The 14,956-nt window shown below is 33.3% G+C and overlaps 1 long non-coding RNA gene across 1 annotated transcript; it reads left to right on the top strand.

Moving 5' to 3' along the window:
- Positions 315 to 1,377, top strand: LOC110265666. The gene is made up of 2 exons (XR_002351859.1): positions 315 to 401; positions 1,083 to 1,377. It is a non-coding gene; the product is annotated as an uncharacterized LOC110265666 (long non-coding RNA).

A 14,956-nucleotide genomic window follows, 5' to 3' on the forward strand; every position in this document is an offset into this window, starting at 1 on the left:
TATTCAATGTGATATAAACAGAAATATATATATTAAATTAATTAAAAAAATTTAAAAATAATTAGAAAGATATAATTTTAATATATATTAGTCACCAAAATTCTAATATATATTGTTTGTACGATACGTAGATATCTACACAAATTTTTTTATAGTAGATTTAGAATGTATGATTGAAAAAAAATTAATTTTTCGTTTATCATAATAAATAAATATGCACAAATTAAAGAGCTAAATAATGACATAATTAAAATAAAATTTCATTTAATTGTTATTGAATGCCTATAAATAATTCAATATTAAATCTCTTCTACAGTGTGTGAATGAAATTTCTGAACTTATCGATATGAAAATACATTTTCATTTCTTCGTCTTCTTGCTTATTCTTTTCATGAGTTTTGGTATGTACCAAATTTATCAAAATAATTCAATATAAAATTTAGCTAACATACCATGAAATTCTGTGTAGATATTGTCTTAAGATAGGAGAAAAAAAATATTTAAACTGGAGATTAAAAAAAAAAGCATCTTTGAATCTTGTTTGTTAAAAATAAAGATACACAGACAAAAAAAAATTAAAAAATATTTTTGTTTTCATCTTTTATCACTATCCTCAGCAAACTAACTTCTTCTACCACTATTCTTGAGTGTTGACCATTAAAGTTTTTGGCTCTATACATTATTATGCCTCCTATTGAGTGGAAAAAAAAATTTATAAATTTTTGTTTCTCAAATAAAATCTTTTTCTTTTCTTAAATTTTTGTCCATCCTTCTTTTTAAATATCTTTGTTCTTGTATTTGTATTTCTATTTTTTTGTCTATATTTTTCTTTTAGAACAAATAGAATCTAAGGACACGTGTCAAGATTATTCTCAATAGAATTTTTAAATTTTTTATTTTAATACACGTATAACAAATGTATTAAAAATTTAAATTTTATATATTTTTCAAAAAAAAAATTTCAAATTAGTAATAGCATATATTTTGCTAAATCCTTTATGATTTTAGTTATAACATGTTTTGTTTTTAGCAATTGTTATATGATTTTAATTTCTTGGCTAATGACTGTGTATTTTATGTAGGTAATAACCTAACAGAAGGAGGAATAGCATGCGGAGGTATTTTGAGTGGGAACTATTGTCCAGACCTTCAGGCATGTTTGAAGGCTTGCAAGTTTTTTCATTCTAAAGATTTGATTTTGTCAGAATGTTTTCCAAAGGTTGGATGCCTTTGTACTTATGTAAATCCAGATCCAACTAAACCATGTCCACCTCATATGATAAACTAGAACAGTCATATACATTATATTATTTAGTTGTTTATCCTTTTTTGGCTGGCGTTCTAATAATGGTAAATAAAATAATGATGACTGTATTATTATATTATCTATCTATCTATCTATCTATCAAAATAATAATTAAACCGTGGTTGTACTGTGATTTATAAATCCTTGCCTTTCTCATTTTACTATCATATGATAATTTTATTTTATCGTTAAATATTTTAATCAAAGAAAATTTTGAGTTTTATATTTGTTAGGGTCTTTCATTGATAGACACTTTAGTTTGAATATTTTTCTCTGAGTAATAAAAAGGTCATATCCTATACTAAACACAAATTGGATAATTGGATATGACTAGATACATATATATGTTGTTGTTAATGGTCACAAAATACTCCTAATTGCACTAATTGCATTGTGTTTATAGCTAAAGTCGTCGTGGACCAAATAAAAGTTAAGGCGAATTTTGTTTATTAAGAATAAACATATGTTCCTAAGGACATAAAATGTTCATATAATCCTGATGAATTTGTTGTCAAATTTTGCTTCACAGCTCAACAATAGTAATTTATGCTATCGTTAAAGTAAAACATTGTATAAATAACTGACAAATTTATCCACCGAATTTGAGAGAAAAAAATGTGATTAATTTATACTGACTTTACTATGAGAAATTTTAATAGTAAAAAAAAATTACTAAAATATCTTGCTGGTAAGACAAAAATATTTTTTAAAAAAATTGACAGAAAATTTACAATTAGAGCGGTGATATATGAACATTTTCTCTCCGTTATGAAAAAATGAAGTGATTATAGTAGAAGCAGGAAGAGAAAGTGCATGTAGAATTGTAGATATTCAAATGAGACCATCTAGGACAAAACATCTTATCAAAATTCGATCTAATACATATTAAATCAATATTTTCACAAATTTTTTTCAATTTATTATAAACAAAGAACATGAAATTTGTTTAAAGTTATTTAATCTTGGTCGAAGTCTTGGCATAATAGCAATTCATTTGTGGCTGAGATCTTGACATAATAGCAATTTATTTGTCTTATGAGTAACTACATCCGATTTAAAACTTAGTTGAGACCTAATAATGAATAAAACCCTTTAAATATTGTGTGTGTGTGAGTGTAGTATGTGTAAATTTATAATATTATAATAAATTTGTACTCATTATCTTTGTATAAAAATATCTTTATATGTTTAGCCACCTAATTTATTTTGAGTCTTAATGTTTGTATGTATATTCCTATCACTTGTTTTTCATACGTACTCCCAATGTTTTGCTGGAAACACAGGTTTTAACTACCAAAAATGAAAAAAATGTTCTTGAGTGCTGAGCATATTCTATTAATAATAATCCTCATGGTAGTTGATATTTGATAACCATAATTCTTATCACTCTTAATGGAATTGATCAATAGAATTCATTATATTCTCTAAACCATTTGGCTTCATCGTAAACTTACATAACCAATAATTAAACAATAAATTTCTATATTCATGTTGGAGACATTAGGTGTAATCATATCCTGTTGCAATTTTGTGGCGGTTTTAAGAGAGGAGCAACTATATGCTCCTGTTGCAATCGCTCACTCGACACTAAGTTGATAACAATTTTTTCTTTATATTTGTATTACATTTGAATAAACACTTGCTAACTCCATTTTTCCAATAAAAATGCTAACTTTTTGGTACTTTTTTCTTAGATATATAACATAAGCATCCGAACAAAGATGAATTTAATAAGTAGAGTCAATTATTTAATCAAGGTGATTGCTCTCATACCCCAATATTTGTGATAGAATCCATATCCTGTATATGTGGACCAATACAATATAGACATGTGGCATCATTAATCCTAGTCAATTAATAATTGAAAAATTTTTGATTATAGTAGAAGCAGGAAGAGAAAGTGCATGTAGAATTGTAGATATTCAAATGAGACCATCTAGGACAAAACATCTTATCAAAATTCGATCTAATACATATTAAATCAATATTTTCACAAATTTTTTTCAATTTATTATAAACAAAGAACATGAAATTTGTTTAAAGTTATTTAATCTTGGTCGAAGTCTTGGCATAATAGCAATTCATTTGTGGCTGAGATCTTGACATAATAGCAATTTATTTGTCTTATGAGTAACTACATCCGATTTAAAACTTAGTTGAGACCTAATAATGAATAAAACCCTTTAAATATTGTGTGTGTGTGAGTGTAGTATGTGTAAATTTATAATATTATAATAAATTTGTACTCATTATCTTTGTATAAAAATATCTTTATATGTTTAGCCACCTAATTTATTTTGAGTCTTAATGTTTGTATGTATATTCCTATCACTTGTTTTTCATACGTACTCCCAATGTTTTGCTGGAAACACAGGTTTTAACTACCAAAAATGAAAAAAATGTTCTTGAGTGCTGAGCATATTCTATTAATAATAATCCTCATGGTAGTTGATATTTGATAACCATAATTCTTATCACTCTTAATGGAATTGATCAATAGAATTCATTATATTCTCTAAACCATTTGGCTTCATCGTAAACTTACATAACCAATAATTAAACAATAAATTTCTATATTCATGTTGGAGACATTAGGTGTAATCATATCCTGTTGCAATTTTGTGGCGGTTTTAAGAGAGGAGCAACTATATGCTCCTGTTGCAATCGCTCACTCGACACTAAGTTGATAACAATTTTTTCTTTATATTTGTATTACATTTGAATAAACACTTGCTAACTCCATTTTTCCAATAAAAATGCTAACTTTTTGGTACTTTTTTCTTAGATATATAACATAAGCATCCGAACAAAGATGAATTTAATAAGTAGAGTCAATTATTTAATCAAGGTGATTGCTCTCATACCCCAATATTTGTGATAGAATCCATATCCTGTATATGTGGACCAATACAATATAGACATGTGGCATCATTAATCCTAGTCAATTAATAATTGAAAAATTTTAAAATCTTAAAATTTAATGTATTTTAAAAGTGTATTAATTATTATTTGTATACAAATACGAATACGTATATACTTTAATCATATATGATTAACTATGGTTAAGTATTTTTGTTTATTAAAATTAATACAAAATTAAAATAAAAAACCTCTTCTCTTTCCCATCAGTGTTGTCTTCTTTCCAAAACACATACTAGTTATTGTTTTTTGTTCTAAGTTAGACTCCTGAACACCCAACCCTTCCGATCTGAACTTCTCCACCATCGTCGTTCACCGCCGCCGTTCACCACCGCTCACCGACATCGCCAGATCCCTTCTATCTCACAGGCATTCGTCGATCTCCATTTCTATCGCCCGTCGTTAGCGCCCCTGTTTCCGCCTCCAACAGCAGTGTCGCCGCCGTCTCTCACGTTCTAAGCCTCCGTGACCCATTGTTTGCCGCCTCCGATCCACACCGCGTAGCGGCGTTCTCCATCACCGTCGCTGACTTCCACACCCCTGATATTAGGTTAGGTGTTCATCGTCTGTTCAAACAATGAATTTCATTTATTTTGGTTATTGGGCTTGTTTTTTGTATGTTCAAACCGTCAGTTTTATTTTATTGATTTTTTTATGGAACAAATTCTCTGCCATGGATATAATTTTTCGAGCTTTATATCTACTATATAGATTGATCAATTAGATTAATTGCAGTATATGTATGATTGACTCTGGAATCTATCTGAAGTAATTACTCGCGTAATTAGAATTATCTTTTCAGTTGTTGAGCCAGTATAAGTTCATTGTTGAAGGCAGCTTCATCATTTACATTCTTAATTTTTTTATCTAATTTAATTTAGTTGTATTTGTCTTCCATCTCTCATGTCTACAGGCATTTAAAATATTTTCTGTTCAGTTTAAGTGTATCTTTTCTTTGATTATCATGAGTTGTGCAGAGATGTTATTGGTTTCAATCCATCATATCTCCATTGCCAATCTACAAACCACATCCAAATAAAAAGGAGAAAGAGTTAGCAAAATTAACCTTTTTTTTTAGTACTGTACAGACAAATGCTAGTTTTACTTTCAGTCGGCCAAAATTACCTATTTTTGTGAATTAGTCTGTGTGCAAGACAGAAGGAGCATTGTGGGCTACGACTTAAATTTGGATAAAGAGAAGAAGTTGGGGATCAATTATTTTTTTTTTGTAACGTATTTAAATGAGAAGTATTTGAAGTTTTTCACTTTTAAACCGTTTTGGTGAAAAATTTGACAACTGGCTGGATTCCGGTTCGGTTTGATCGGCCAATTGTCGGCCGGTTCGATGATCCAATAACAATTTTCAAAAAAGATGATTATTGTTTCTAACCGAATCGTAATCCTAACTAGTTCACGGTTCGATCAGTTTGACCGGTCAGTTCGAACTAATTTTTAGAATCTTGGGTTTAGAGTTTAGACTTTAGTTATTATAGTTTAAGGTTTAGAAGTTAATAATTAGGGTTTGGGTTTTAGACGTTGGAGTTTAGAGTTAAAGATTTAAACCGTTTTAGTCACTGGTTTACTGGTTTATTATTTCAACTGGTTCAACCGTAATTTAACCGAAAAAGCTAGGGTGCCTTCTAAAGCACAGAGGTGTGGAGCGGTGCGGCGGAACAGCTGGCCGGATTAGGGAGAGTGAGTGAGTGAGTGAGTGTCAATAAAGGGAGAAAGTGGATTAAGCTTCAGGACTTTACCGTTTTCTTTATTAATGAACAAAATGACGCCGTTTTGGTGATAAATTTGATAACTGGCCGGATGTCGGTTCGGTTTGATCGGCCAATTTTCGGTCAGTTCGATGATCCAATAACAATTTTTAAAAAAGACGATTATTATTTCTAACCGAATCGTAATCTTAACCAGTTTACGGTTCGATTGGTTTGATCGGTCAATTCGAACCAATTTTTAGAATCTTGAATTGATGGTTTAGACTTTAATTATTATAGTTTAAGGTTTAGAAATTAATAATTAGGATTTGGATTTTAAGTTCATACAATTCAAATCTACTAGTTCACGTAATTCAAATTTAAGCATATAGTAATAAGTTAAACCATTATTCACTTACTTGATTAGGGTTTAGGGTTGCGAAATTGGCATTTATAATAATATTTAATAATTGTAGCTTATATCTAGATGTTAAACAAATTTAATAAGTTTAATAGTTATTATAATAATGTCTAATAGTTACTAATAGGTTATTAGATGTAATTCAAATTTAAAACAAACTCTGAATGTTAAACCGTATACTCGTAAATTTACAAGTAAATTGTTATTGTAATTATGAGATATGTATTAATTGTTGATTCATTCAATTAATTGTTTCATGGTGAATCTCCTTCATAATTGCTTCATTGTCAATTCTAACGGATCAATTGGTGGTCAATAATTATTTTATAACTAAACCTCACATCAATTCATTATTAATATCGTGTAACACGTTCTGAGTAACCAAAGATATAAAAATTGATGCATAAATTAGTACATTAATACTTAACAAACGTAATATTAAAATTAATTTTGTGCTTGTAAATGGGTTTAATCTTGATCACCAAAATAAAAATCTTATACAGACCATATTTGAACTGGCAAATAAAATGTCGTCACATAAGACGTTAAAAAAAAAAACTTTTTGTATGTTCTTCCCTCTCGATACCACGACTTTCTGTCATGAGTCACTGCTTTCGATTTTCTTTAAGATCATGAACCTCTCCATTCCAAAATAGATTTTCATTAGGCACATTATAATAATATGGAGAATATGACTGGTATAACGGTGTTCCATTGTATGGATGATAAGGTGGAACGGAAAATCCTGGAAATGTAGGATACACAGGTAATCCATTCAAATGCTGATTCTGGAGCTTCACAAGATCTATTGGATTTTGTTGACATGTTTTTCCAGTATCATGATAATTTGGTTGTCCACTCTAAAAAATGACACACAACAAAATTTTAATATTTTATTAGTAAAAAAAAAACACTACTATTATATGTGTTGATGGTTTCAGTGGCTAAGAGAAGGGGGGTTGAATCTTAGCCCCCTTTTTGTGTTGCTAACGCTTGCTGAACTCAGAGGAGACTTTTCTGTTTTAGCTCGTCTCTGAACACGAGACTTTTTGTTTTTGCTCGTCACTTGCCACGAGACTTTTTGTTTTGTCTCGTCACTCGGCACGAGACATTTTAGTTTTTGCTCCTGTGCAGTAGAAAACAGAAATGGAGTTGGAGAGAAGAAAGATTACACCCAGATATATCCTGGTTCAGCTGCTAAGTGCAGTGCAACCTACATCCAGTCTCCATCACAAACATGATGGAATTTCACTATAATCAATCTGACTACAACTTGTAAAGTGCTAGCCCAACTTACAAGGGGATTCCCACAGAATCATGAAACACAACATAGATGAACAAAGGAACTCTAAGACATCTATGGCTTTTTCTTTTAATTTTGCACTCTCTGCCTTTTTCCGCTCTATGACTTTTTCATTACAAACCTCACTGTTTGCCTTTTTCCATGAGACTCAAGACATGACAAAATTAAACAGAAAAATACAAAACAGAATATATTGAAGGAGAAGAGAAAACTGTTAGCTCAGGTAGCTCTGAGAACACTGTGCCTTGCACTCTCAAATTTTCTCCTTGCTTCAAACAGTGGCTGTCCACTCTTAATATAGAAGAGGGAAGCCTCCACTTATTGAAGCCAACACCCAAACCAACTTCTTCCTCCTTCAATAAACAAAACCGGCTCGGCCACATAGAGAGAAAAGAGATAATCATGCAAAACCCAACATGCAATTACCTCTGGACCTTTTTTGATCATCACCCTTCATCAATCTGAGCTCTCCATCCTTGGCTTGCTCTCCAAGATGGATTTCTGGCCCTTGATGCTTCATGATGAAAATGACTTCATCTGCTTCAATCTCTGCCTCAACCATCACTTCGCCACTCTAGCTACTCCCTGTGGTGGTTGAGCAGAATCAAAGACAAGCCATGCTTCAAGAATCTCCTCCAGCTGGCCGAATCTTCTTCTTCCATTTTGAGCATGAAAGACTCAGCGTCCATAGCTTCCTGGACAAGGACCGAAGGAAGAAGAAGAAAGAGATGAGAGAGAATGTGAAGTTAAAGTAAAAGCAATTAAGTGAAAATGAAACAAGTTGATAGATTGTTTTTTACTTCCCTTGCTTTGAGTAGCGTATAGCATTAATCATAATGATTCCCATCAAATCAAAGTCAAGTTCTCTCTCATGTTTCCAATGCTAACATATTAGGATTTGAAATCCATTCTTAACAAGAGATGGAATCCGTTGGAGAGCATGAAGCCATTTAGCTTTCATTTAAACTTGGTTTCGGACCAAGCTTGGAAACTTTTATCAAAATAATGTTGGGCTTGGTAGCATTAAGATTTAATCTGGCCCAAATGATAACATTTGCTTTCCTGATGAAAATGGGATCAAGCAATGAACACATAGGAAGGCTTTCTTTGGGCTTATAGAGATAAAATATTATGGCCCAACTAATAAAACCATTTCAGCCAAAAATCACACAACAAGAATTACATGGGGCTGAAATTTAATTTATTGGGCTTGGGATCTTTCTTTTTATTTCGGCCCAATTAATAACCTGCAACACAAAATTATTAATTAACATATGTTAGTTGAAGATCAAAATTAATAATTTTGTAATTAAATGTTTAATAATGTTTAGTCATCACAAATATTAATTTAGAGTTTTCCAAACTCATCAATCTCCCCCTTGATGACAAACATTATTAAAATTGAAATGGAAAAAAAATTGAGTAAAGAATACTCCCTTTGTAGATTGAATTTTCTCCCCCTTTCAAAATGTCACATTGCTCCCCCTTGATGTATGCTTATGTTACCAAGGGAAGCACTCAACCTGTAACATTTTTAAATCAAGCTTCAAGTAACAATGTTATTTAGCATATTTTATGATGCTAAATGCTTGATTTATGAGCAGCTTTAATTGATAATCAAAACTCATTTGATATCATAAACTGATTTACTGCTCAACCTATTTCAAAAAATTTTCAAATTCTTTCCTGTTAAAGATATCAGAGCAAAACAACATGATGGAAACGTATTTGAAGTACACATGATCAAAATAAGGCAGTTTTAATGTATTACACAATTTAAAGGAACTGCCAAAAATAAGTTTTCCAAACAACAAGTTTATCAATGATGAATCAACAGCCAGGCATCAAAAATAAATCAAACATCATTATAAACCAAATGCAGTTCAAGCAACAACCATAGTGAATGCAATAACAACATGCATTCTTTGAACAAGGGTGATCATGAATTTTCAATTTTGAAAATTTCATCCCCTTTTTCTCTAATTGAAGACACCTTGTTTTCTACAGCCTCATTCAACAAATCAACTTTAAAGTACTCAAATATTCTAGTTAAAAATATACCATAAGGCAGGTTAGCCTTTCTAGTGCTTCTAACAGAATCCCACATGTGCCTAATCATAATATAACCAAAGGATATAGGAGTAGAAGTAACCAAAGCAAATAAGATGAGACGGTCAGAAAATGTTACTCGGTTGTGTGAGCCACTTTAGGGAGTCAGAATATGAGTGATGATTCGGTGAAGCAGAGAATTGACCGGTCCTAGAGCTTTATGTGTTGGAATGGTGCCATGCAATCTAGAAAGGTTCTCGCAAATGTGCTTGAGAACAGTTTTGTATGGAACGCCAACTTGTGTGTCCTATTTTTCCACCATGTACGCTCGCGGTCCTTCATCTTTGAACCCAAGGGCCACTCCAATTGTCTCAGCATCAAGGGCTATTTGAACCCTTTTGACATAGGAATGAAGGGTGCCGTCAATGAGCCGCATATTGGCATAAAACTCTCGAACAAGACCAGGGTAGACTGGTTTCTGGATGAGAAGCAGAGGCTTCCAGTTGAGAAGTTCAAACAGAGAGGAGATATTGATACCCTTGTTGGTGAGATTTTCAAGGCTAACAAGATAGGTTGTGCACAAATGACGCTTCTCCATAACCTCTTTATGAAACTCAAAAGAGGTGCACGAGTTAAATCTGCTTGGATCGAAGTGGGAGTGAGTCTTGCCATACTTGTCTCTGAATTCCATGGATTCCAAGTTTGGAGGTTCAGTAGTGTCATTGAGTACAAATCCCTGATTCTTTTGGGAGCTTTTTCTAGGAGTAGTTCGTTTCGGTGATGAGGGTGGAGGTGAAGGCATGGGAGAAGTATGAGATTCTTGCTCTTCTTCCTCTTGGGGGTCCTTGTTCTTCCTGTTTCATCCTCTTCCGGAACTCTTTTGGGCCACTACCTTTCTTCTCATGGCTTCGGTTTGTTTGGTTAGAGGTGAGGGAGAGGATGAGGAAGTAGAATGTATGTGGATGTGAGTGTGAGTTTGGGGTGTTGATGGTTTTTGAGAAAGAAGAATTCTTTCACTCTTTCTTGGCGCGGTTTTCTTTTCATGGTAATGGGGAATGAAATATGAAAGGTTGGGGGTGATAACCAAATTGAGAGGGAGAGAGAGAGACAAGGTGGGTGAACACATTTAATGGGGTTTGGAAAGAGAATATGGAGAGTAATGATCATTAGTGGACGGTTAATGACCATAATGGGTGGTTATTATCCAAAAAAGATTTCCCTTTTAACTTTTGAAATCCAAAACTGAAAAGTTGTTGCCTTAAATCAAGGGATTAGATGGATATAGGGATTTGATTTGACAATAACCACTTCCAAGGAGATTTGATGACACAAGAGGAAGATTCTTATTTGTAGAAAGATAACTACCATAACTGTTAAGGTGGGGTCAAGGAATTTTTTGGTGGGGCCCATAAAATTTGAATTTTGCGTTGCCTCCCCCTTGACCACAGCTCTTCCATTATGCCATTTATTGTTTCTCGTCCAAACCTACGAGCAAAAACTAAGCAGAGTCAAATATTCACAAATTTTCAATGAAGCTTAAATCAAACATTCCCAAACTTTTTCTCAAGCTACAGAATCTGTCTTCACAGAGGAGTTTTGTAAAAATATCAGCAATTTGGTCTTCAGATTTTACAAATTGAATATCAATAGTTCCCTTTTGCACATGTTCTCTAATGAAATGATATTTAATTTCAATGTGCTTTATTCTTGAGTGCAAAACAGGATTTTTTGAAATGTTTATAGCACTCATATTATCACAAAATAAGGGTATACTATTTGTCATCCTTTTCAAGTTTTGTGTTAGGATGCATTGGAGTACCCATTGATTTGGAGTTTTCTAGGCCAAACTTTTTAATAAGTTCTTTTGCATACTTTCCTTGGTAAATAAAAGTACCACTAGGAGTTTGTTTAATTTGGAGGCCAAGAAAGAAAGTAAGCTCTCCCATTAAACTCATTTCAAACTCACTAGTCATGATTTTTCCAAACTCTTCACACAAGGAAATGTTGGCCGATCCAAATACAATATCATCAACATAAACTTGAACAAGAAGTATATCATCATTAGATGCTTTAATGAACAAAGTAGTGTCGGTGGTACCCCTTTGAAATTTATTTTCCAACAAGAAGGCACTAAGCCTTTCATACCAAGCTCTTGGAGCTTGTCTAAGACCATAAAGAGCCTTAGTTAATTTGAAAACATGATTTGGAAACTCTTTATGTTCAAAACCGGGGGGTTATGCCACATACACTTCTCTATCAATAAATCCATTAAGGAAAGCACATTTAACATCCATTTGAAACATTTTGAAACCTTTATGGGCAGCATAGGCAAGAAGCAACCGAATTGCTTCCATTCTAGCTACCGGAGCAAAAGATTCATCAAAATCTATACCCTCTTCTTGATCGTAACCTTGGGCCACTAATCTAGCCTTGTTACGAACAACTTGTCCATCCTCACCAAGTTTATTTTTAAAGACCCACTTAGTACCCGTTACCTTCATACCATCCAAATAAGGTACTAATGTCCAAACCTCATTCTTGTCAAATTGAGCTAGCTCCTCTTGCATGGCCTTGACCCATGATGGATCTTCAAGAGCTTGTTTGACATTGTTGGGCTCCATTTGTGACAAGAAAGCAAAGTTGCTAGGTTCGGTTTGCCTTTTGGTGGAGGATCTTGTTGTTACGCCATGAGAAAGATCACCAATGATGAAATCATGAGGATAACCCCTCATAGACTTCCATTCTCTAGGCTTTCGGATAGGTGTAGAACTTTGATGAACTTCTGGTGGTCTCACTGTTTCAGTTGCTCGTGCCTGTTCAGGAGACAATGGAAGTGTCTCCTCCAATCTGACGAGACAGAACCGGACTGACAGATTCTTCATTCTGGACAAATTTGGGATTTTCTTTGCTTGTTCCATCCTCTTCACAATCTGAATCAATATCCTTCACAATACTGGGAATTGAGTTAGAATCATAAAAAGTAACATGTATGGATTCCTCTATTGTCCTATGCTCCTTGAGATAAACTCTATAGGCCTTGCTTGTGGTGGAATATCCAACAAACATTCCTTCATATGATTTTGGATCAAATTTTCCAAGGTTTTCCTTATTGTTAAGTACAAAACATTTGCATCCAAAAACATGAAAATACTTAAGATTTGGAGGGGTTCATTTCCATAGCTCATATGGTGTTTTCTTTAACCCTTTTCTAATGATTGTTCTATTCAAAATATAACATGCTGTGTTCACAGCTTCAGCCCATAAGAATTTAGGAATTTCACTCTCACATAACATAGTCCTAGTCATTTCTTGAAGGCTTCTATTCCTTCTTTCAACCACCCCATTTTGTTGGGGGGTTCTAGGGCATGAAAAATTATGAGAAATCCCTAAGTCATCACAGAATTTTTCAAAATCTTGATTTTCAAATTCTCTTCCATGATCACTTCTCAAATGGGCAATTTTTAAATCCTTTTCATTTTGAATTTTCTTACAAAGGGTGGAAAAAACATGAAAGGCATCATTCTTATGAGTAAGGAAAAGTACCCAACCAAATCTAGAGTAATCATCTACCACCACAAGACCATAATGTTTACCTCCTAAACTTTGAGTTCTAGTAGGACCAAAAAGATCAATATGTAACATTTCCAATGGCCTTTTGGTTGAGATTCCATCTTTTGATTTAAAAGAGGATTTTACTTGTTTGCCTAATTGATAAGCGTCACAAGTAAGATCCTTATCAAACTTGATGTTTGGGATTCCTCTAACCAAATTTCTTTTGACTAGCTTAGAAATTTGATACATGCTAGCATGTCCCAACTTTCTATGCCAAAGCCATTTTTTAGATTCAAAAGATGTAAAGCATGTTACATTTTGTTCCTTTAAATCCTCAAGAGTCAATTCATACACATTGTTACATCTTTTAGCTTCAAGAAGAACATTCCCAGTTTTTTCACACACAACTAAACAAACAAATTTCTTAAAGATAACTTTAAAACCCGAATCACAAAGTTGACTAACACTAAGCAAATTATGTTTCAAGCCATGTACAAGGAGAACATCATTTATACAAGAAGAAAAATTTTTACCAACTTTCCCAACAGCCACAATTTTTCCTTTTGCATCATCACCGAAAGTGACAAGTCCTCCATCATAGTCATCAAGCTTTATGAAGAAGGTTACCTTTCCGGTCATATGCCTAATATGAAGAAGGTTGCCTTTCCGGTCATATGCCTAGAGCATCCGCTGTCCATATACCACACATTTTCCTTCCTTTTGGAATGAAAGACTACCTGATCTATGTGGTCTGCCATGAGACATGTTTGTGACTTGGTCTCGGTTTCTTCATCATCATCATTAGAGTCATTCTCCAAGTCTTCCCATGTGGCCATCAGTCCTTTCTTCTTTCCTCTTTTCGGTTTTTCCTCCTTCTTCAGCTTGGGACAATCAGATTTGAAATGCCCCATTTCCTTGCAATTATAGCAAGTTACCTTGCTAAGGTCTTTCTTTACTCTCCTTGTGCTGCTGCCTTTGCCTTTGAGCTTAGCCATTTTCCTGAATTTTTTTGTAAATAAAACAAACTCATTTTCAGAAGAGTTATCACTGGATTCATCATCCAGAGGGTTAGTCACAGAAGAAAATGCAATTCCTTTCTTTTTTGTATCCTTTTTCAAATAGGTATTTTCAAAAGCAAGAAGATTTCCTCTCAAATCATCAAGTGTCATAGAGTCTAAACCACTGCTTTCAGAAATAATTAAAGCTTTAGTTTCCCACTCTTTTGTGAGACACCTCAACACTCTTCTCACTAGCACAGAATCAGAATGTGTAATTCCCAGAGCATCTAAGCCAACAATGATAGCATTGAACCGTTCGAACAGTTCATCAATGGACTCTCCTTCCTTCATTGCAAACATTTCATATTCTCTATTTAGCATATCTGTCCGAGTCTTCTTGACAATGGTGGTTCCTTCATGGGTGATTAGTAATTTGTCCCAGATTTTCTTTGCCGTTGTGCATCTTGATACCCGTCAGTACTCCTCGAAGCTGATAGCACAATTGAGCAGATTTATTGCCTTGGCATTTAACTCCACCTTCTTCCTATCTTCCTCGGTCCATCTTGCTTCTGGTTTGAGAGAAACAACTCCTTCTGCACTTGTGATAGTTGAAAATTGAGGCCCTTCGAGAATAATCTTCCAAAGTCTGTAATCCACTACCTGTACGAATATCTTCATCCTCTCCTTCCAATAGGTATAATTTTT

This window comes from Arachis ipaensis, chromosome B08 (genome assembly GCF_000816755.2).
Source record: "Arachis ipaensis cultivar K30076 chromosome B08, Araip1.1, whole genome shotgun sequence".
Lineage (NCBI taxonomy): Eukaryota > Viridiplantae > Streptophyta > Magnoliopsida > Fabales > Fabaceae > Arachis > Arachis ipaensis.